Source organism: Pelodiscus sinensis, chromosome 7, assembly GCF_052426305.1.
Source record: "Pelodiscus sinensis isolate ZL-2025 chromosome 7, ASM5242630v1, whole genome shotgun sequence".
NCBI classification, from domain to species: Eukaryota; Metazoa; Chordata; order Testudines; family Trionychidae; genus Pelodiscus; species Pelodiscus sinensis.
In genome coordinates this window covers 24,899,008-24,922,353 of record NC_143058.1, presented here as the reverse complement: position 1 = coordinate 24,922,353, position 23,346 = coordinate 24,899,008, and the positions used below count along the sequence as shown (strand labels likewise).

The window sequence follows — 23,346 nt, the reverse complement described above, 5'->3', positions numbered from 1 at the left end:
TGTACTCAAAAGCTGAGAAACATGGCTCTCTGGAGAGAAGGCTGACACCTGGGAAGAACTATCTCTCCTGATGCAAATGTAACAGTTCCTTGAGAGTGTTCCAGGAGAGATTAGAGGGTACATCCTGGACAGAAAACCAAAAAACCTAAGAGAGGCAGGAGTGCTCAGGGACAGATGGATGGAACTGAGGGGGAAAGCAGCCCAGAGAGCAGTCTGAGGAGGACCTCCCACAACCATGGATCCTCCCAGCCCCCACCTCGCAGGGAAGGGGCCTAAACACCTCCAGGGAGACCCCAAACTTTCCCTCATCCCTCCAGACTCCACCTGCCAGAAACCCCCCTCACTTCAGTGATACACCCGTGATGCAATGCTTTAAATTTAATGAAACAGGGCATGTAAAGGCCAACTATCCCAAGAGCACCAACAGACTGCAACTCATCACCCTGGGATCAGCACAAGAAGCCTCAGGCCCAGATACCTCACAGATTCCCCCAGAGCAAAGAGAGACTCTGAGTGAGGGGAGACGGGAGGTTATTGCATGGAGGGACACCGGAGCACAGGTGTCAGTAATCCACCAATTTCTAGTGGACCCCAAATCCATTGACCTAGAGACTCTCATCACCATTTAACCCTTCAAGGCTTCGACCCCCTTCGACCTGCCTATTGCCAAGTTATCAGTTCAGTACAAGGGCTGGTCAGGGACTTGGACTTTCACAATCTATGATGACTACCCCATTCCTATGCTGGTAGGGGAAGATTTGGCCAACCATGTGAAACAGGCTAAGAGGGTGGGAGCAAGACTACCCAGGCATCCACATCTAAAACCTCTCCTGAGCCTACTAGTAGTCAGGCTGTGCACCCAGACGCCCAGACTCCCGTGGTGACAGTGCCTGACCCCAGACCAGTAGCTACAAATGCAGCCCTTGATCCAGTTCCTGAGCCCCAGGTAAGGCCGGCCTAAAGCCAGAATGGATGGGGGCAGCCAGTATCAGGATCGGAACCAGCCAAGGAGGCATGGAGTCAACAGCAACAGCTGAATCTGCACAGGAATTCCCACTGGAGCCTGCAATGCAAACTCATACATCAGAAGGAAGTGATCCCCCACCTGTAGAAGTATCTCCCTCACTTGCATTGCTTTTTGTGGGACCTGACCTGATGTCTCCAGTTTCAAGAGAGCAGTTCCTAGCAGAGCAAGAATCAGATTAGAGCCTCTAAGGCGCTTGGACAGTATCCAGAAGTGAACCACCGCCTCTCAACTCTTCAACCAGAGCCAGGTTTGTGGTAGAAAGAGGACTTTTATACTTAGAGTTCCTTTCTAGTGGACACCAAGAGGACTGGCATTCTCAGAGACAGTTGGTGGTTCCTACTAAGTACCGGGAAAAGCTCTTCAGCTTAGCCCACGATCACCTTTGTGGACATGCTGGAGTGAGCTGAACCAAGGACTGGTTGAGAAGGTCATTCTACTGGAACGGAATGGGCCAGGAGGTTACTGGCCATGTCCATACTTGTAAGGTGTGCCAACAGGTGGGGTAGCCCCGAGACCAGGTCAAGGCACCACTCCAATCCCTCTCCATTATAGAGGTCCCATTCTAGCGTGTAGCCGTGGACATTATGGGTCCTTTCCCTAAGAAGACCCCGAGAGGGAAGCAGTTCATACTGATCCTCATGGATTTTGCTATCCAATGGCCTGAAGCAGTGGCTCTAGGAAGCACTAGGGTTAGGAAGGTGTCCCAGGCGTTAACAGATATCTTTGCCAGGGTAGGCTGGACATAAGAGATCCTCACAGATTCTAGGACTAATTTCCTGGCAGAAGCCATGAAACGCCTTTGGGAAGCTCATGAGGTAGAGCACCTAGTTGCTACCTCCTACCACCATCAAACAAATGGCCTGGTGGAAAGATTTAATGGGACTTTGCGAGCCATGATACGCAAGTTCATGAACGAATGCTCCAATGACTGGGACCTGGCTTTACAACAATTACTGTTTGCCTATAGAGATGTCCCACAACCCAGTTTGGGATTCTCGCCTTTTAAACTGATGCATGGCCGCAAAGTTAAGGGTACCTTATAGCTTGTAAAGTAGCAATGGGAAGGGACTAACCCTTCCCCACGAACCAACATTTTGGATTTTGTGTACAACCTCCAAAATACCATTAGAGACTCTCTAACTCTCACACAAGAGAACTTGCAGAATGCTCAGCAGGAGAAAAAGGCCTGGTATAATAAACATGCCAGAGACCGGTCCTTCAAAATAGGGGAGTAAGTCATGATACTGAAGGCGCTCCAGGCAAATAAGATGGAAGCATCCTGGGATGGGTCATTCATAGTCTAGGAGTGTCTAGGGGCTGTTAATTACCTCATAGCATTCCCTGACCTTAAGCCTAAGGTATATCATGTCAACTCTCTAAAGCCCTTTTATTCCTGAGAACTCAAGGTTCTTCAGTTTACAGCCCAGGAGAAGGAAGAGGCAGAGTGGCCTGAGGGCACCTACTATGATGGGAAAGGCAAGGGCGGAGTAGAAGAGGTAAGCCTCTCTGTGAGCCTCAGCCATGAGCAGCGCCGACAGATCATGCAGCTATGGACATAGTTCACCCCAATGTTCTCAGCCACCCCAGGACAGACCGAATGGGCATCACACTTCATTGACACAGGTGATGCTCATCCAGTTAGGGCCCAACCCTACCAAATGGCTCCTCCAGCCAAAGTGGCTATAGAAAGGGAAATCAAGGACATGTTAGAGATGAGCATAATTCGCCCTTTGGAGAGAGTATGGGCTTCTCCAGTGGTCTTAGTTCCCAAGCTGGATGGGGAAATCTGTCTTTGCGTGGATTACCATAAGCTAAATGCTGTAACTCACCCAGACAAATACCCTATGCCATGCACAGATGAGCTATTGGAGAAACTGGGGTGTGCTCAGTTCATCTCCACCCTATACTTAACCAAGGGGTATTGGCAGGTACCTCTGGAGGAAGCAGTGAAGGAAAAATCAGCCTTTGTTACACACCTCGGTCTATATGAGTTTATTGTTCTTCCGTTCGGGCTGTGCAACACACCTGCAACCTTCCAAAGGCTCGTGGATGCTCTATTAGCTGGATTTGGAGAATTTGCAGTGGCCTACTTAGACGATGTGACTGTATTCTCTGATTCATGGGCAGAGCACGTATAACACCTCCAAACTGTCTTCCAACACGTAAGGGAGGCAGGGCTAACAAAGCCAAAAAATGTCAAATTGGCTTGAACAGGGTGGCCTACCTTGGACACCACATGGGTCAAGGAAGTATCAACCCTCTACAGGTTAAGGTAGAGGCTATAATAAACTGACCTGCCCCCAAGTCAAAAAACTAGGTTCAATTCTTCTTAGGCTTGGCTGGGAATTACAGGCGATTTTACCGCACTACAGTGAGGTCACCACACCTCTAACAGATCTAACAAGGAAAAAACAACCTAACGGGGTCAAGTAGACTGAACAGTGCCAGGAAGCTTTTAACCAGCTCAAGGCAGCTCTTATGTCTGACCCTGTGCTGAGGGCCCCAGACTATGACAAGCCTTTCGTCATCACCACAGACACAAGCAGGGTGTGGGGGCAGTTTTGATACAGGAAGGACCATATCAACAACTCCACCCTGTCATGTTTCTCAGCAAAAAAATTGTCTGAAAGAGAAAGACACTGGTCTATCTCTGAGAAGGAGTGCTATGTGATTGTGTATGCTTTAGAGAAACTAAGACCATATGTGTGGGAGCGACGCTTTCATCTGCAGACTGACCACTCTGCTCTTCAGTGGCTTCATTCAGTCAAAATGCCAACAAAAACTCCTTCAGTGGAGTTTGGTGCTCCAAGACTTTGACTTTGATGTACAGCACATTTCAGGAGCATCTAACAAGATGGCTGATGCCCTCTCCCGAGAGGCATTTCCAGACTTAAGACACTCTCAGTATATCTGTCATGGTACTCCACGGATGTGGAAGAGTTTTGTTTATGTGTTTCAATGGTCTAGTAAGGTGTGCATGTACTTATTTACAAAGTTTTATCCCAAACCTCCAAGAAGAAATCACAGCCAATGTAGCCAGAAGCTGTCCAGCACTGTCTGTGATTTGGGGTGTGTGTCATGATCATGAGGGATGGCCAGCAACCTGGGGACTAAGGGGTTAACTATACCTAAGCCAGGTAGCAGTCAGCCAATAAAAATGCAGATAGGGATTTCAAACTGGGACAAAGGAATTTTGGGGTTTTTCCCTTCTTTGTCTCTTGGCAGTTTCTCTCCAGATACTGAGGGAGACAGACATGTCTCTCTCTCCAAGAAAAGACTCTTCACTATCTGTAAAGTTTAGAGAAATCTGTTAGGTTTTATTGTTTTATGGTTTAGGAATAGGAATCTGATGTCTGTGCATTTAAAAATGGGGTTTCCTCTCCTTTGTAATTAAACTTTTGGCCATGGGTGTCCTCCATGAGTGTATTAACTGGTGACTTTTCCATCTAGTCATTGTGCTTGTGGTGATAATAGAAGTTCATTCTTTTTTTTTAATCTGGTATTGGTTAATTTTTTGTGTGCCCTGGTTTTTACTTTAGGGCTGAGATTTCCCAAGTGATCTCTTCTCTGGTTTTCTTATGATTACTTGGGTGGTGGCAGCGGATTTTTATCCCCAAACTCTAGATTTTTAAGGTTTTGGAGAAAAGTTTTATATCAAAGCCTGGAAAGATAAGACTTTGGAGTACTTTTGCGGGCCCCCACTCCTACATTTATTGTGCCAGAGTGGGGATTTGGCCTTGACACTAGCCCACCCCCACTCCACCCCCCCACAGCCACCAACCCCCTTTCCAAGGATTCCCCTTTTCAGTACTTCCCCACCCCCCGTGGGACTGCAGCCTCAGAGCACCTTACCTCCATGACCAATGGTGGACTTCCCCATGCCGAAATGGTTGTCCACCAACCGGTAGCTATCTGGGATGGCGAGCTTCCATATGGTGATGGTGACCTCCTTCTCCAGGGGGATGGCAGGCCACAGGCGGGTGTCCCATCTCCAGAAGGCAGGGGCGAACCAGACACATAGTTCCAAAAAGGTGGCCTTCCGCATGTGGAAGTTTTGGAGCAACTGCTGGTTGTCCCACCGCTCCATGACCCAAGAGGCAGTAGCTAGGTCAAAAGGAAAATTTTCCTGTTAATTTAATGCTTTCTACAGGAGGGGTTATGTCAGTTAACCACATCAGTCGGGGTGTGGATTTTTCACACCCAAACAATGTATTAGAGAAACCTAATTTCCTAGTGTAGAACAGGCTTTAGTTTTGATTCATTCACTGACTTTTTGGCACTTGTCCACTCTGTACCTATTTTTGCCATCTGTAAAAAGGGGACAGTAATACTTATACAGGGATGGCCCGAGATGGGCTGTGGCAGCTGGCGCCTCAGGTGGAACGCGCGATCGGCGCCCCCGCCTGCACGGCCCTCAATGGTGTGACGTCATCGTTGGGCACCCCAGGCACCCCATTGAAGGCGGCGCCTTAGGCGACGGTCGAGTTGGCCTATACTCACGGGCTCCCCCTGTACTTATATATCTCATGGGGGAGCTGTGAAGATTATGGTATGATCCTGGAAGGAGTTCCATGCAGATAGTTCCTTGCACCCATGTGGAGCTCACTGAAATCAACAAGGGTGCACATTTGTGCAGGTGTCCACCCACATACAGCTCCTTGCAGGATTAGGACTTTGTATAAAAAGTTTCTGGAGATCCTTGTGTGAATAATTTTAGTGTATAAATTTGCAAATGATAAATATTAATATTTATAAACTGCTTTGGAATCCTTGAATGAAATCTGTTATAGATTGTATTAGTAGTAGTAGTAAATAATAATGTTTTTGTTTGTGATTTGTGAGAACATTAAGAATTTCAATCCTTCCCTGCAAAGAAAAGATCTATATTTTCTCCTTTTCCTCCTTTTCCTACACTAACGAAAATGTGGGAGAAAAAAGTAGAAACAGAAAGGGTCATGTTTGCTCCTCAAAATTTGAATATGGTGTTTTTTTTCTTTGCCACAGATGCTCCATGCCCATCAGCTGCTGTGTTCTTCTCAAAGAGGGAGAGAAAGAATTTGCTAATAACATGGGTAACCTTAAGTGTAGGCATGCATAAAAATTTGCTGAAAATTGGGTTGTGGTATATGTTCTTATTTTAGATTTGCCCTTGTTAACGTCTTTTTAATAAACAGGTGCACACACTTCCCCAAGCTGTCACTGTTGTTTACCCAGTCTGTACACTTTATAAATCTACTAATGGAATAGATCCAATCATCTTAAGGATCTGCTTTAATAAACCAGACCCTCAAAGTTTTCATGAAAATACTTTCTTAAAGTATAGCCCTGCTGATTGTTTGGATACCAGCTTTACAAGCTTTGTTTTTCAAGATAGCTCATGAATAAGACACTCCAGTGCAGTATTTTGTGTAGTATGCTTCATAGACATTTTACAGAATAACAGATATGGCAATGAGAGAATGAGATAGAGATGAAAGGTAGAGAAAAGGGAGGAAAGGTAGATTCCAACTGAGTTTTGAAAGAAAGTATAACACTGATAATATATAGCCATATAAGAAGGCTCCAGATGGCATAACCTGTGGAGGGGAAAGCTCTTGTGCCAACATTATTAAGTTTATTGAATATGTGCTCAGGTATTGTGGCAATTTTACAAAGTTAGCGAAGAGACTATGTGAAAAGATAGAGAAGAGACTACCACTATGCGAGTGGCATCACTAAGAAAGCTAATAGAGAGGTTGGACTGGTAATTATATTATGGATAGCTAAATAGGTAAATATGCTAGTGGTATATTATTAACAGTATTTTTGTCTCATGAGCTTACAAGTCACATCACGGGAGACCAGATATTTCTAGTTGTCCGATCCTGGATGGCTAACACTAATTGCAGACAAGCAGAAAATTGCTGGGAGTAATACCACGGAAAGAGCTGTGTTTAATTCTGTAGTGAACGAGCTGCTTGTGAGGTGCCAGACTGACAGCACTTGAGATTTTAATCCTATATTTATCTACAGAAAACTTAGGGAAAGTCAGTGGCAATGCAAGCTTCCTTCCTTACCTACCTCTAAGTGAGCCTGACCTCTAGGCATCAGTGGGTGGTATAGTCTCTATGTTTCTTCCACATTTCACCTCTTTGCAGACATTACCAACAAGGTTGTGATTTGAGATGTTTTTGCTATGTGAATAATTATCCACTAAGAATTTGAGATCATTAATATATTTAATAAAAGCTACCAAACAGCTGCCATATGGTGACAACTTCTGGACATTGGGTTGGACTCAAGCCTGTGACCTAAATGTGAAAAGCTCTATAACCCATTACAAATCCCAGAAGCCATATAGCCCCTAATCTATTTTAAGTGACTGGAACTTAGAGCTTCAGATGACTTCCTATGATTACAAGTTGCAGAGTGCCTCATTAGGTCAAAAACCTTTGACTACTCTCTACCTTGCTCTGCTTCACTGTGCCTGACAAGGAACTATGCTGACTATGTAGCGTTTACTATTAATGGTGCTCTTTCGGGGGAAAAGAAAAAAAACCCTTTACAGCAGCAGGACTGGATGTAGGACAGATCCAGTGATTTGCAGTGAAAAAAGTAACTAAAGGGCTCATTAGAGGCAAAGTTATTAGACCAAGCAAACAGTTAATCCCTGTCACACAGAGGTAAAATAGTTGCCAACCCTGAACTCTAAATTAAAGGCACTCTCTGAGCACAAGAGAAGTGACTCTTTTCTGCAGCTTCCTCAGTGCCATCCCTCTACCATAATGCTATGGTCTCTTTCTTTCTTTAAATTCTGGGCTCCAACTAATTACTGGCAGGAAGTGCCTATTTTTATGTCATTAGTATGCAAATGAATGAGAGAAGTAGAAAAATATTCAAAAGGAACGGTAACAATATCTGTCTACAGACTACTAGCCAATTAAAAAATTTCACTATGATTGTAGGACCCCAGAAGAAGACTAAGGCCAAAACATTTATGCTTCAGCACCCAAAGTTTAACTTTAATGGAGCTGTAGAGAGGCTCAGCATATCTGAAAACTAGGCCAATGGCATTTTGGCCACTCAAAAAGTGGTGGACAAATGAAAAAATTGGCCTTAATTTCTCTGCCTCAATTTCTCCACTCATAAATTGGGGTCAAACAACTTTATTTGCCTATTTTCCAAGGTATAGAGAGGATAAAACATGTAATGGGACTGATACTTCCTCAAATTTGTACTCAGTATGCCCCACATGAATGACCAAAGTCTGCAAGATCAGATCCAATTTTGTCAAAAGTTATATAATAGAAATATTTAGTATTATTATTCTCATAAGATTTTCAGTATTTCCTGCTTCCACTTAGGTTAAAAAAAATAGCAAGAACTGCCTGTCTTGTGATATTTTGGCACTTCCACTGTTGGATGGTATCAGGAAGTGCAGAAGCACATAACAATGAGAAACAATTTGAAAACAAATTAGCTAAGCTTTTTTGAACCTAAGAAAATATTCAGTTTTGGCTTGAGTGAAGGTTGGGTTAGTTCTTATGCAAACTAGTTTGTTCATCACTGTTTCCTAACCACAGAATAGCAAATGTGTGTGTGTGGCAGGGGGAAGGGGAAATGTTATTCCAGAAAATACTGCTAGCAGTCCTTAAACAGTTAAACTCCATAGGCATTTTGCCTGCATCAGCAGAGAAAAAGAATTGGGTCCCTGAAATTTTACTTGTGGGCCTCCTTTTCAAAACATGGTTAATTTTGTTTCTACATATCTGTCTATCTATAGTCCAAGACAAAAATGTGCTAAGATTGAGTCAAGGTTAAATATTACTTCTATGAAAACCTTTGTCTGCAGTGTTTGTAAGTCTCTGAGGCTAGCGCATGTGGTTTACAAAATACTCCATTAAAGCCTTTCCCTGTTCAATATGTAATGTATACCTGATATCTCCCAAAAGTTACAGTACCTAGAAAGGTATAATTGACCATAGCAAAGAACGGCTCTCCAAATATACTTGAATATAATATTCATGATTTTCTCTCACACACTTTACTTCTCCCACATCATTTCTCCCTTCATATTTCTGTCTTTTCCATTTACTTTCTTGCACACACTGATTCTGACTACCTTCTTTACATTATCTTCATTCTTCTAAAGTCCTATATATCCTCTTTACCAGAGTTTAATTTGTCAGGTCTTGCCAGGGCTGATCCTCAGCACCTCTAGGTTTGGAAGGTCATAGCCCTAGTCTCTAGACTTGCCGCCTCATGAAAATAAAAAAATTGCTTGAGCCCCAGCAACTCTCATTACAAATTAAGCACTGCTTTTTACCCCTTTCCTTGCTCCGCTTCATTTGTAGCTCTTCTCTCTTCACTTTTGCTAGTTCTTCCATCTATTACTTTCTTCTCCCTTTACCCCACTTTACCAAATTTCTTCAGGTGCCTCTAATCATGACCAAATCTCCCCTATGGCTTCGCTCTTTGTTTTTTCCCATGAGTACCACCACTTTGCTCTAGTCTGCTTTGTAGATGACAAACTTGGGGTTCTCAAACTGGAGGTTGTGAGGCTATTATTTGGGGTTGAGAGCTGGCATGGGACTGACAGCCTGAGCCTTAGATAAATTAAGTATAACCCCATTTTTAATTTGTGGGTGGGTTACACTTAGAGACTTGCTGAGAGAAAGGGGTCACCAATACAAAATATTTCAGAATCACTGCCAGCACAATGAATTAAAAACCTAGTAAAATTCCCTTTGTCCATGAATCTGCTGCAAAGTGAAGTCTGCATACTTTGGACAGCATTTGCAAAGCATGTTGGAAATGAACAAAGTAAACAGTTAGGCTGTGTCTAGACTGGCAAGTTTTTCCGCAAAAGCAACTGCTTTTGCGGAAAAACTTGCCAGCTGTCTACACTGGCCGCTTGAATTTCTGCAAGAATACTGATGATCTCATGTAAGATTGTCAGTGTTCTTGCGGAAATGCTATGCTGCTCCCGTTCAAATGCTTTTGCGCGAGAGGGCCAGTGTAGACAACGCGGTATTGTTTTGTGTAAAAAAGCCCCGATGGCAAAAATGGCGATCGGGGCTTTCTTGCGCAAAACCGCATCTAGATTGGCACGGACGCTTTTCCGCAAAAAGTGCCAATCTAGATGCTCTTTTCCGCAAATGCTTTTAACGGAAAAACTTTTCTGTTAAAAGCATTTGTGGAAAATCATGCCAGTCTAGACGTAGCCGTAGGGGCCAAGAGGAGCTGGCAAATCACTTGGCAAATGCGAAGGAGAAAAGTTCCTGAGGGGGCATATTTCTACTTCTAGTGGAAATCCTGGCAGACTTGGAAGGAATGGATGTACTACAGCTAGGCTTACCACCTACTTTACAAAGAAATAAAAGAACAATTGTATGAAAAATAGGGCGGGGGGGGGGCAAGTCTCCCTCCGCATCTAATTTTGCAGCGCACAAATCAGAATACTAAATCACAGGTGAAGTATCACAGCCTAAAGTCTGGAGTGAGTATGTTCAACATTCAAAGGCGATCTGGAATACTAGGCTCCAAATCAAAGGTGTCCTTTCAACGCAGCACAGTTGATCACTTTAACCTCAGAGGCAGCATCCAAAATCAGCCCTGGCACAGTTGGCCCTAATTCCCAGACACCAAGTGCAGATGTTTTCTCAAAGGCTGAATTTGCCCGGCTTGTGTGTTGCGTATGAAGTGCTCTGGATGGATCCTTAGGGAGGAGGGCTTTGATTTTAGGGGTAGGGGTGTAACATGGGGAGCAGGAGCTAGGGTTGGAGCAGCTACGAGTGCTCGGGGGGGAACTGCAAGGGGCAGGTTTTCTAGGGAGGCAGCCTTTGACCAGGGGTGTGGCCACGAGACACCCAGAAATGTCTCCCTCATGCAAAAGAGGCAGCGGGGCAGCGGCTCCGTGGAGGCAAAGGCGGGGACGGGGGGGGAAGGAGGCAGGCCGCCGGGCTGGAGGAGCCTGGCGGGGGGTGGGAAGCCGAGTCTCCTGCGTGCTGAGGGGAGGGAGGGGCAGGGACGCGAGCACGTCAGTGCCGCCGCCGGCCTCCAGGCGGGATTGAGGAGGAGGTGAGTTCCCTCGGGGGCGGGGGGGCGGCGAGCAGTGGGGCCGCGTGATGTGAGCCAGCCCGGCAGGGAAGGGGTCAGCGCGGAGAGGCCGGAAGGAGAACGGGGCAGGCCGCGGCTGGGGCGGAGGGGGACGGGCCCAGGCAGGGCTGCTCGCCCCGAAGGGAGGCGGAGAGCGCGGCAGCTGCACAGCCGGGACCGCGCGCGGTTCCGCGCCTAACATGGCTCCCCAGCACCTGCAGCCGGGCCGTGGCAGGGGGAGCTGCTGATCTAGCGGGGCAGGCGGCCGCCCCGGCTGCCCCGAATGTGGCTTCTCCGCGCTGACAGCGGCCTCTAGGCGGGGGGAGCTGCTACTGCCCATCCGGGGTGCAGCCCCCAACATGGCTCCCTGTTCCCCACCGTGGCCGGGGAGCCGTGGGAGTGCAGATTCCCCAGCACCCGCGCAGAAAGCCTCGGGGTGTGGCTCACGGGGGGCCTCTCGGCCTGGGGAGCTGCAGCTTAGAAGGAACAGCGGCTTTGCCAGCACTCTCGCCTGGGTCTCCCAATTGCCATGTGCTGTTGGCAGAGATGGGGAGCCCTTGTGGGGGCAGGGTCTGCCGCTTTCCTAGTGATTTCTAAGCAGCGCCTCCACTATTTACAGGGCCCAGGTCAAAAGTCAGTGCAAGAAACCCAAGGTTCAAAGGAGGCTGATCAGCACCATTCAGAATCCGGTGTGTGTGTATGGGGGGGGAGAGGGGGAAGTGGGGAGACCGGGGGAGCTGCTGGAACTCTTGAGGGTGGGGTGTGTGAATTGCACCCTCTTCAGGAGCTCAGCATTACTGTGCAGTAGCTGTTCAGCAGAGAGACAGAGAAAAGACCTAACGGAAATAGTAGTTATGCCACTGGTCAGGGTACTTGTACACAAGTTGTCCAGGAAAAGGGCAACTGTGTGTTGATCATGTTATATGCTTAGCAGCCTAACTTGGCTTTCCACCATTGCACACAGTTGATCTCACAAACCTGTGGATTTAGAGGAAGTGATTGGTGGTGCTCAGAAGACAGGCAGGTTCCTCAGTAGTCTAATGTGAATCTCAGGGAGCCTAAACACAATTCATAGGACATGTGAAATGAATAGCTTTTAATACAAAGACTGTAAGTGCTCTGGGCCAGGCTTTCTTTGTGTTTCTAGGAAGTGCAGTGCAAAACTGGGCACCAGTTTTGAGATGCTACTGTAATACAGTTAATAAAAATACTAAGTTACACTCTGGGCAAAGAAAACCTCCACACAAATCAAACAAATTGCACAAAAAGTTGAAACTCTTGCAAAAGTATGCAGTGTGAATTTTTTTTAAAACACAAAAAAATGAGAATTCAATTTAAAAAAATGTATTTTAAGATGTGATTTTTAAGTTAAAACATCCTCATTAGAAAATGTTATAATAATGGGATGCCTTAAGGAACGCTTTTAAAATGAATCTCAAAGGGAATTTTTCTCATAGAAGTTTAGTAGGTCTCTAGCCACCTCTGTTAACACATGACTATGTGATGCTGGAATAGTAAACTAGAGGAAATAACAGTAAATACATAGACTTTTTTTAAGGGGCGGGGGAAGAAGTTAGGCTCAGGAACAAGTCCATTATAATGGATGCTGATTTTATTTTGGATTTTTTTCCCTGCTCTGGTTCCTAGGTGCTAGCTATATATTATTGGTTTAAAACTTAGTACAGTGTCTAGGTAAAGATGAACAGCAGATTGTAATACAAGAGAGCTTTTTTTATTGGACTCTATTAACCTAGTTAACCTTAAGCCTTAACCATGACAGCAGTTTCATGTAAGAACCGACATGCAAAGTGCAATACTAAATTTTAATTAGAGTTTTCAAGACCTGAAGTGGAAGGGATTCTCATATTCTCCTCTCTGTTGATGTACATTTTTTTTAGAATCATAGACTTGGTAAAAAATACTTTGGTGATGGAGATTCAATTATATCATTTGTATGAGTTTGTATAATCTGTGTCAAGTTAGTGTTGATAAAGTAAAATAAGGACAAATTCAAATATGCAGTTTATCTTATTATTTATACCTTGACAGATAAATATACAGTAATCCTTATATATGATAGAACCCCAGTTTTAGAATCTCCTTTTCTCATGATTTGCCAGACAGACTCCTTGTCCGTTGATTAAAGATTAACTAACCATATGTAGTCTTGCCAAGTAGTTTGGATAATGAAGATTCTAAGATTTTATTTTTCTTTATAGCTTTGGAATACTTGTATGTTGCTTTGTAATGGGGAACTTTTTGAAACTACACATAGATAAAGATAAATCATTCAAGAAAAACATAACTATAAATTTCACTTATTGTCCCTCCGTAAGTCAGAACATAAATTACATGTAGTGCCCAGACCATACCTGTCCTATGTGAGCATTTCTATGTGGGTAAAATTTAGATATGTTTAGAGTCATGTGCAATATTCAAATAGATAGACTGATTATCCTAATATTAAATGTTATTGCTAACAATAGGAATAACATGACCTTAATCTTGACTGGGCCCTCTCAATGTTTCCATAGTAGTAGTAATAATAATATTACATATGAAATAATGCAATATGAAAGCAGTAACAAAATGTAGGCAAAATGTTACAAGACCCCAAATGTGTGAGTATCTGTTCTTTGTTAGATTGACTTTTGAAATTAGATATACCGTACAGCCAAACACAGAGGGGAGAATGAACTATAAACAATTTTCATTATATATAATTCTAAGAGTCTTGGCAGCGCCATTGACATACTTTCAGTATTTTAACAAGAAGTGCCCATAAAATTTCCCTCATTTGACTGTACCAGTTCTATATGGGACAGCAACATCATTCTAATCTTTGGTGGCAGAATTTTTAACAGCAGGCTCTTGAGAAACTCCCCCACCTAAGACATCAGTAGGCAGTGCAGTTAGCAGTGATAATGCACAGCTTTACTGCTATAAGAACACATATCCCAGTGTTAATGTCACTTCTGAATAGATATATCTCAAAGTATGCGTCTTAAATATACACCTTAGCTATCCATATTGCTGCACATCAGATGTGAGAGTAAAAATAAATGTGTGAAGCTCCAAACAGACTTACAAGGATTTCTGCAAATCAGAAAACCACATCTCCAAACAATCTATTATCCCAAATACTGACTGACACACACACACACACTCTCCCTCTCACACACACGAAATTAAAGTATTTATCAATTCACAATTGACAAAAGACAGACTTTCCTATACTTAAAATATGGCCAATACAACATGTTTGGAATGTGAGTAATTATGTGGTGGTCAAATGAGGGATGGGGGACAAAGGCTAAGAATAAATGAATAAGGTCTGTATTATTTGTGTTATCTTGTGTCTCTTAAAACAATAAACCACAGGATTAAGATTAGGGATGTTAATTTGTGTGCAACCATTGGATTTTTTTTGTGGTTACATGTTTACATGCTGGGGGGCAAGCACCAGCTGATAAGGGGTCAGGTGGCTCTGTGGGAGACGGTGCTCATGGGGAGCCAGCTTTTAAGCACACTTGTACCTGCTCTCCGCATGCTGCTGACTCTGTGGGAGGCAGCAAGGAGGAGGGCAGGCTGCTCCACGGAGCTGGCACTCATGGAGAGCCATTTTAAAAACTGGCTCTCCTGATCACTGGCTCCCACCTGCCCTCCTCCCCCTTGATACAGGCAGCAATTGGTTGGTGAGATGGGACCGGACACGTGTAGTCATTAGGATTAATAGATAAATCCAGGCTTATTGGTTAATCATGTAAATGTCTACATGCTAACATTCCTAATTAAGACAAGGGGAACATAAGCAACTATGTGGCTCTTAGGCCATGTCTACACTATGCAGAAGATCAACATTGTTACGTTTGATCTTTTGGGGTTCGGTTTAGCAAGTCTCGGAGGGCGCCCCTGTTGGCGCCGGTTCTCCTGCTCCTTATGGGGAGTAAGGGCAGTTGACGGGAATGTGTGTTCTCATTGACCTTCATCTGTGTGGACAGTGCGAAAATGTGATTTAAGATACATTGACTCCAGCTACATAATTAACGCAGTAGGAGTTGCGTATCTTAAGTAAACGTTCTGCTGTAATGTAGAACAGGCCTAACATTTTAAGATAAGGATATTGCTATAGCATTACCAATGGCAGTTGTGGCTTCCCAACGTTATTCCAGTTTGGTCCTGGAACTGCCCCTTGGGGTTTAGTACTACAACTATTCAACTACTTGGACACCTTAATAAGATATACAATAAAAGTGCTAATAGTAATAATATTGATAATTTTATAGGAAGACTGTTCACTATGAACTAGAGTGCAAAGGCATGTTCACTTCCTCTAGTGAAAAGCTATTTTATGCTAATAATTTAAAATCACTGTTGGCTATAGATTGAATTCAGATTTGTGAATCTTGGAGGCTCTTTATTTCCCCATGGAAGGGAAGATTTACTGAATCATTGTTACGTATTAGATATTGCTTACAATGGCAGTGTTGAATGATTGGTGGTATAAGAGTGAAAGACGAGGCATATAACTGTTAATACTCATATTTTAGCTAAGTATAAAAAGATAAAGATCTTTTCATTTACAAAGTAACTGGAGACCTTTGGGCCTCTTTTCCTAAAGGTCTTAATGTAATGTCAATAGAAACTGAGAAGCTATAAAGTAACTTTTTTAAGGGTTTCAAAATATCAGAAAGCAGCATGCAGACTTGTGGTAATGTATGCTATGCATAGTGGCGAAAAATATAAATAGAATGTTTGGATTAAGAGATTCTATTATGGATATGGTTTTAGTCTTAATTTACAAAAGGCTTGGTACAGAACAATTAGAAAAAAGAACAGTGAATCAATTTTTGAATACTCTTCTGGGACCATCTCAGAGAGAATTTTTTTTTTTCTCAAAATGTTACATCCCTTTGGTACCCATTCTATCAATATAGATTTTAAAAAAATCTAAGAGTTTTGTGTTAATTTTTCATATTTTGGAGTGGTTGAGAATATGGGGCCTACTTCTTTTCTCGCACAAGTGGTATTAAATCAGTGCCAATAAGGGCAGGTCTAAAAGTGCTCCTAGTGCACATACAGATTATACCAGCAAAACTTCACTTTTGACTCTGTATCTTTTTCTATTTTTCCTCACCTCCCCCAAATGAAATAAATTATACCAGTTATATGCATAACTTCTACATTAGGGGATTTTGCTGGCATAGCCATGTTAGTCAGAAATCACACTTAATTATGCCCTGCATAGCATAGCTATGTAAACAGAAGTTTGTAGTGGAGAACTGGCACTAGATAAGAATCAGGTATGTATTGAATTGAGAATTGACTATCAAATAATATGCTCTGGAAATATTCTGCTCAGTGTACATGTCCTAATTATTTTTAAGCACTTTGTATTTTTTTGCTGAAAAGGGTTCATTTTCCTCGCCTTTTCTAGCATTTTAATAATTTGCAGTTCATGATTTCATTTGATATTTAATATAGCTCCATGTTTTTATTCTAATACTAATTTTGTATGTGAATATTCCTGAAGAACAATTTAAAATAGGAATTCTGTCTACCAATTTGAGAGATTTAGGTGTTTTTCATTGTGTTTGATTGTTTTATAAGGTTTATACAAGGAGTTTACAGGAAGGTGGCTGCACAGCCTAAAGAACACAGACATATTTTGTGAATTCTAGACCTTAGCATTGTTGAAATATAAACTTTCAAAAGCTTTTGCCTTTGACATTCTTTGTCTATTGAATTGCAATTTAGGATAGTGAACTTCTGGTTATAACCTTACATATAGCTTAAGGCAGGCAACCTTTTCAAACCAAAGAGCCAAACTACATCAAAATTCAGAACAAATGGTCAAAAAAGAGCCATATAAGAATGCCCATTTGCATGACTGAAAATATACAACTTAATATTATTGATAATTGACATAATGATTAATAATAGCATAAATGAAACATTGTACTTACAGACATTATTTAATGGGACTTCTACTGTTGCATCTTTTTGCACATTTCTTTGAAGTTTACATTATAACTGGTCGAATCCAGCTTTGTGCACATTCAGGCTGCCTTCTATCATTCTTATGGCTGGGGGATGTCGGAGTGCAGGAGTCTGGGTTGGTGTGTATGAATGGCTCAGGGCAGGGAGTTTGGGTGTTTGATGGACTTGTGGTACAAGGTTGAGGTGTGTGAGAGTACAGGAGTGTTACGGTAGGGAGCTGGGGATGTGTGGGTGCAGGAGTTTGGGGATGTCAGGGTATGAGGGGCTCAGGTCAGGAGGTTCAGGTGTATGCTGGGCTCAGGGCACAGGCCTGCAGAGTGTGTGTGTAGGTGGGGGAGGGGGCTGCAGGAGTGTTGTGGCAGGGGACTGCAGGCATGGGGGTGCAGAAGTCGGGGATGTGGGGTTGCATGAGTTTGAGGATGTTGTGGTATGAAGGGCTCAGGGGAGAGGGTTCAGGTGTATGATGGGTTCAGCGTTGGTGTATGTGTGTGTGGTGGGTGAGAGGGGTGCAGGACTTTTCTGACATGGTCAGATGGGGGCCGGTCCCCAATTGGGGTCTTGTTGGCCAGGCTTTATTTTTAAATAAAGTTAAAATATTATGTCCAACACAAAAGGTTTCAACATTGTGTTTATTTAAGGCAGGAGTGAGGAATCTTTTTTTGTGTTGGGGGCCACTGACCCACAGAAAAATCAGCTGGGGAACATACCATACAAGTAAGAAGCAAAAAAAAAAAAAAAACCCCAAACAAAACCCTCCCCAACCCCCCAATGCTCACTGATGTGGCCCCTAACTAAAACACCTAATTCCCCTGGTGCTCCAGTCCCATGATGGGGGTAGGAGCAGGGAGGACTGAGGTTCAAGGCCTCAGGCCAGATTTACTCTTCTGGGGTTCCATGGTTAATGGATTTTGTGGGCTCCCCTAGGCTCTGGGGCCGGGCCAAAAATGAAGGGCTACATCTGTGGGACTGGGTTGCCAGTGAACGGGGTAGGGTGCATGATGTGGATGGGGGATGGGGTACAGGAAGGGCTGAGGGGTTCGAGGCCTGGTTGGGAGGTAGAGTGCAGGAGCAGGGTGGGAGTACGGTGTTTCCCCAGAGGGGAGGGGGCAGGCGTAGGGGAGGAGGCAAGAACAGGCTGGGGGCAGGCTGCCTGTCCAGAGGGAGGGGGCAGGAGCAGGCTGGAGGCAGGGTGTCTGTCCAGGGAGGAGGGGGCAGGAGTGGGCTGGTGGTGCAGGGTTTCAGCAGGTGGGTGAATGAGAGGGTTCGGGATGCAGGGTGTGGGCATGAAGGGGTGGGAGGGCTTTCGTACTGCATCACAGCCACCATATAACATGATCTTCCTCTGCTCCCATTTGTTGGATTCTGGCCAATCGGAGAAAAGGGGAAGCCTCCAGGAAGTGTGTCCATGAGGCTGGTTCCCCCAGTCGGGGGAAGGAAAATGACAGGGTGCAGAGCCATTTTTGGCTCTGCTTGTTCCCCGCAGGCTGGATCTGGCAGGGAGGCTTATGGCTTTCTCTGGCCCCATTCCCTTCTCGCAGGAAGCCGGTGCTGGTGTTCCAGTTTTGCAGGCAGTCATAAGGCTGTGGTACCAGTGCTCCTTGCTGCGGGGCGATCTTGGGAGGGAGCTGAGTTGGAGCTCCAAAAGAGCCATATCTGGCTCCCTAGTGAGCCATATGTTGCCAACTCTTGGTTTAAGGTAAATAGGAGTGCTCCAAAACCAAACAATAACCTGATTTTTCAGTTTTAGAAGTATTTCTTATCTTGATCATACATTAAAGCTCCCTTCAAAGAAATATGCTTTTGTTGTCGTAAAGTCAGTTTTCTTTTTGGTTGTGATTTAAGGAGAATTTATGGAGACCGCTATAAGGTTACATGGCCCTAATCGCTCACTATGTCAGGCAGAGCATAAACATTTCTCTCACTTGTACCGGAAACAATTAGCTTTCTTTTTATTTATTCTGCCTGCTTTTTTGTAAAATTAAGGGTCATATTAAATGCTTAGATACAAGACATACGCATTTAGAGATCAATATATGATTTATTTGTATATCTCATAATATCGTTTGAGAGAATCATCTAAGTCTTCAACAATTTTGACTAATTACTAAATAAAGCAGGCTGTATCTTCATAGAGAAGTATATATCTGTCTTTTCAAACACTGCTTTTGAAGAAATAATAGCTGAAGATTGCACAAGTAACAATTTAGGAAGTAAATCTAGATTTTTCAAGCATACGATTTAACACTTAATTGTGAAGATGTTAGGAAAACTATCTGTCAATTTTTTTTCTCATATGTGTGTTTTTTCCCTGTATGTTTTTATGTTTACTATTTTAAGACTTAGCGGTGGCATTTAAAATGCTATTTTTCAATTGGAATTTTAAAAATATTGCCAGGAATTGGCATTTCACTCAGTAACGACTCAGGTGACGTGCAAAAATCCCATTACTTCATCAGTACAGTGTGTGTAGAATGTCTTCACTAATCATGCTTTAGACGGGCATTTAGTAAATTTACAACTGAAACTTGTCCAAACTTTAAAAAACAGACATGTGACACCTATACCACTCAATGCCTTATTCCTCCTCCACTATTAGGGCACAAAACACATCATAACTATCATGAAACTTAATTGGAACATAGAGCTTGCCACCATGCATACTGTTTTTATACTGTGTAACTTTAAAAAAAGTTTAACCATGCACTGTGCTTTTACAGAGTCATTACCCAAGTGTGGTGGTTTCATTGTAGCAGTGACATCACAGTGTTGTTCATACTGTGCATTTAATTCTGTAGTAAAATATTATCATTATTATGTTCTGGGAGTAGACTGTCAGAGAGATGCATTTATAGGATGTGTCTGCATTCTTGGCAATGAGTCAGAACCTCTGGAAAGCTATAACCACGGGTGAAGAGCTAATTATTCCATGTGTATTTATATAATGAGTGTTAGCCCTGACTCTACCTCACTTCCTTTACTATGACAGTAAGTTCAGAAATCTCAATTTTTCTTCATATTTCTCTGTATTCTATTTACTATTTGTTATATTAAAGGTTATTTGCTGTTCTTAAAAATAATTTGTTTTAGTATTAAATATTTTTAAGTAGAATTAGGCTCAACATAGTTATACAGTTTAAACATTTCAATTTGCATTCTAGGTTCAGATTGGTCATTTTCAATTGCTTTCCCTGTAACTTGACTTCAGTTCTCCAATAGAGGATTAGTAGACTAGGAATGTCTACACGCACAGGTCCTTGTGAATTAAAGGTACTGACAGAAAGGCTTACATCAGCGCTCCTGACCACCAATTCAGGAAGAATCTGATAGGGAATAGAACACTTGGTAACTTTCTGTTCTTGCAAAATGCACACAGGTCCACCTGGGTAGTTCCTTACCTGTTGAAGATCAAGCTGATCACATGCAGGTGGAGCGACCACTTGTGGCAAGATGAGAAGGCACTATTGAGATGATTTAGGGTGTTTTTGGTTTCTGATAGGTGAGTGGCTAAAAGATGAATGGATGCCACAGACAAAAGTTTGATCAGGACAAAGTATTTCTTCTTGACCTATTTTGTTTGAGAAGACAGAGGAAGGCGTTTGTGAGATTGTATGGGCAGTTTTCACACACAGAATTGGAAGCGACCTTCTAGGAAGGAATACTGCAGAAAGGGATCTAGGGATCATAGTGGACCACAAGCTAAATAGCTAAATATGAGTCAATAATATGACACTTGCAATAAAGTAAACATGATTCTGGGATGCATTCATATACCAGAAGTGTAGTGAGCAAGGCATAAGAAGTAATTCTTCCGCTCTACTCGGTGCTGATTAGGCCTCAGTTAGAGTATTGTGTCCAGTTCCGGGAACCACATTTCAAGAAACGTGGAGAAATTAGAGAAAGTCCAGAGAAGAGCAACAAAAATGATTAAAGGTCTAAAAAACATGACTTGTGAGGGAAGACTGAAAGAATAGGGCTCGTTTAGTTTAGAAAAGAGAAGACTGAGAGGGGACATAGCAGTTTTCAATTATCTAAAAGGATGTTACAGGGAGGAGGGAGAAAAATTGTTCTCCTTAGCCTCTGATGATAGGACAAGAAGCAATGGGCTTAAATTGCAGCAAGGGAGGTTTAGGTTGGACATTAGGAAACACTTCCTAACTGTCAGGGTGGTTAAACATGGGAATATATTACCTAGGGAGGTTGTGGAATTTCTATCACTAGAGATATTTAAGAGCAAATTGGATAGACATCTATCAGGGATTATCTAGATTGTGCTTGGTCCTGCCATAAGGACAGGGGACTAGACTTAATGATCTTTCAAGGTCCCCTTCAGTTCTAGTATTCTATGATTTGTGGGCTTGGAGTTTAAATGTCATGCTTCATGTGATAGAAAATATTCCATCACAGACCATCTTCACTGCCTCTGCTGTTTAGAAAAAGGCATATATCAAAGGCCCATATAGCCCTGCAAAGAACAGGAAAATCACCTTTTTTTCCAGATTGAGGGGGCTAATCAGATACAATCCTTTCAACCTGTTTCCACTTTAGAGTAGTCTTGGCAGAGTGCTTTAAAAGCACAAAAGGAGTAAAGGAAGCAGTTGAAATCGGTGGATTCTGAAGGCTCCTTCAAAGAAGCCAGGGAGATAACTGTTGAAGGAACCATGGGCCATGGCACATAATGGGACAAAGTGCTGAGAGACAATGTGACCTTTCTTTCCAAATGAGAGGTAGTCCTCCAGCTGTAAGAAAGAGATTCAGTTCTATTTTCTGAGGATAAGAGGAAGGTTTTTTTCCATGACAGATTCAAGAAAATTGAACAAGTACATTAAAAAAATCATATGTTGTAAGGTAACTATCGTTTTATAGGGCTGTTAAGCATATATATGTATGTAGTCTTCAATTACATTATCGTGTCCTGTTTTCTTTCCATGAGGCACCAGTCGCATTCATTATAGAAGATACATAGCTCATCTATTGAAAGGGTACTAGAGGGGATTAAATAAATCTCCAAATTGGTTGAAAATAATTTCAGGGGGTAAAATATTTATATTGAGATTTTGTCTAAACTGGTTTTATACAAATTGTTATTATGTTGCAGGTGTCATGGTAACTAAAGATCTTAGAGCACATTCGTCCAGATCCAGCCCCCTCAGTATGTACGAAGAATATCTTTGTGTGTACTACCCGAAGTTCAAGTGTTGTCTTTATGCAGAATTACTCAGCAGCTAGATCGGATGCTTAGGGAGACCAGTTTTGCAAGCTTTTATTGATCATTTCCAGGCCTACTTCATCAAAGTTGTTACTTCATCCCCCACAAGTACTTCTGTAATGTATATTACCTTAAGAGGAAAGAATGCTTACTAATACCTATAGTTCTTTGAGTAGATTGTCATTATAGATTTATGTTTCCTATTATGTTTCCTCTCTGTTTGGCAGTCTTCATTACATTCTGAGTAAGTTTACAGGTGGAAAGTAGGGCTGGAGTGCTTTACACAGAGGCTATGTCTACATTGGCATCATCTTGCTCAAATACTCTTTAACGCAAGAGTTCTTGCCTTAAAGTATTTGCGCAAGAGAGGTCTACACTGGCATGTGCTTTTGCGTAAGAGATGTGCTTTTGCGCAAGAGCATCCATGCCAGTGTAGACGCTCTCTTGCGCAAGAAATTCATGTTGTCTGTCTACACTGGTCTCTTGCGCAAGAACAGTTGCGCAAGAGGGCTTATTCCCGAACAGGAGCATCATGGTTCTTGTGCAAGAAGCACTGATTTCACACATTCGCACGTCAGTGTTCTTGCGCAAGAACTCCCCACCAGTGTAGACAGGTAGCATGTTTTTGCGTAAAAGCAGCCGCTTTGGAGCAAGATTGCGCCAATGTAGACACAGCCAGACTGTTTAGTTTTGTGATAGAACTTAAATGTGGCTCCAACATTTACTGTTTTCTAGTATCAGAGGGGTTGCTGTGTTAGTCTGGATCTGCAGAAGTGACAAGGATCTGACGAAGTGGATCTTTGCCCATGAAAGCTTATGCTCCAATACATCTGTTAGCCTATAGATGCTACAGGACTCCTTGTTGTTTTCTAGTAGGTTCTGACTTGTGGTCAATGATGCATGCACATCTCAGAAGTGGGGAAGTATGCTCACAATCTATTTGAGAAACATTACTTGCTCAGATGCTAAGCAAAATGAACAGCCTGAAATAAATTAATAAAATAAAATTCTGAACTAGAAAGGCAACACACACGCG

General features: G+C 42.9%; 1 protein-coding gene and 1 pseudogene across 5 annotated transcripts in view; both read left to right on the top strand.

The window, feature by feature from the left end:
• Window positions 1-1,459: 1,459 nt before the first annotated feature.
• The window catches only part of LOC149524042 (uncharacterized), a 33,122-nt pseudogene continuing 11,235 nt past the window's right edge, over window positions 1,460-23,346 (top strand).
• The window catches only part of QTMAN (queuosine-tRNA mannosyltransferase), a 338,255-nt gene continuing 325,873 nt past the window's right edge, over window positions 10,965-23,346 (top strand). For 3 of the 5 annotated variants that reach the window (XM_075933319.2, XM_025191037.3, XM_006135665.5), the window contains exon 1: window positions 10,965-11,086. The gene's annotated coding sequence lies outside the window, so the exon portion shown is untranslated. Of the gene's footprint in view, window positions 11,087-11,172; window positions 11,794-23,346 lie in introns of those variants that run through there. The other 2 variants (XM_089779715.1, XM_075933320.2) reach the window with 2 other exon arrangements.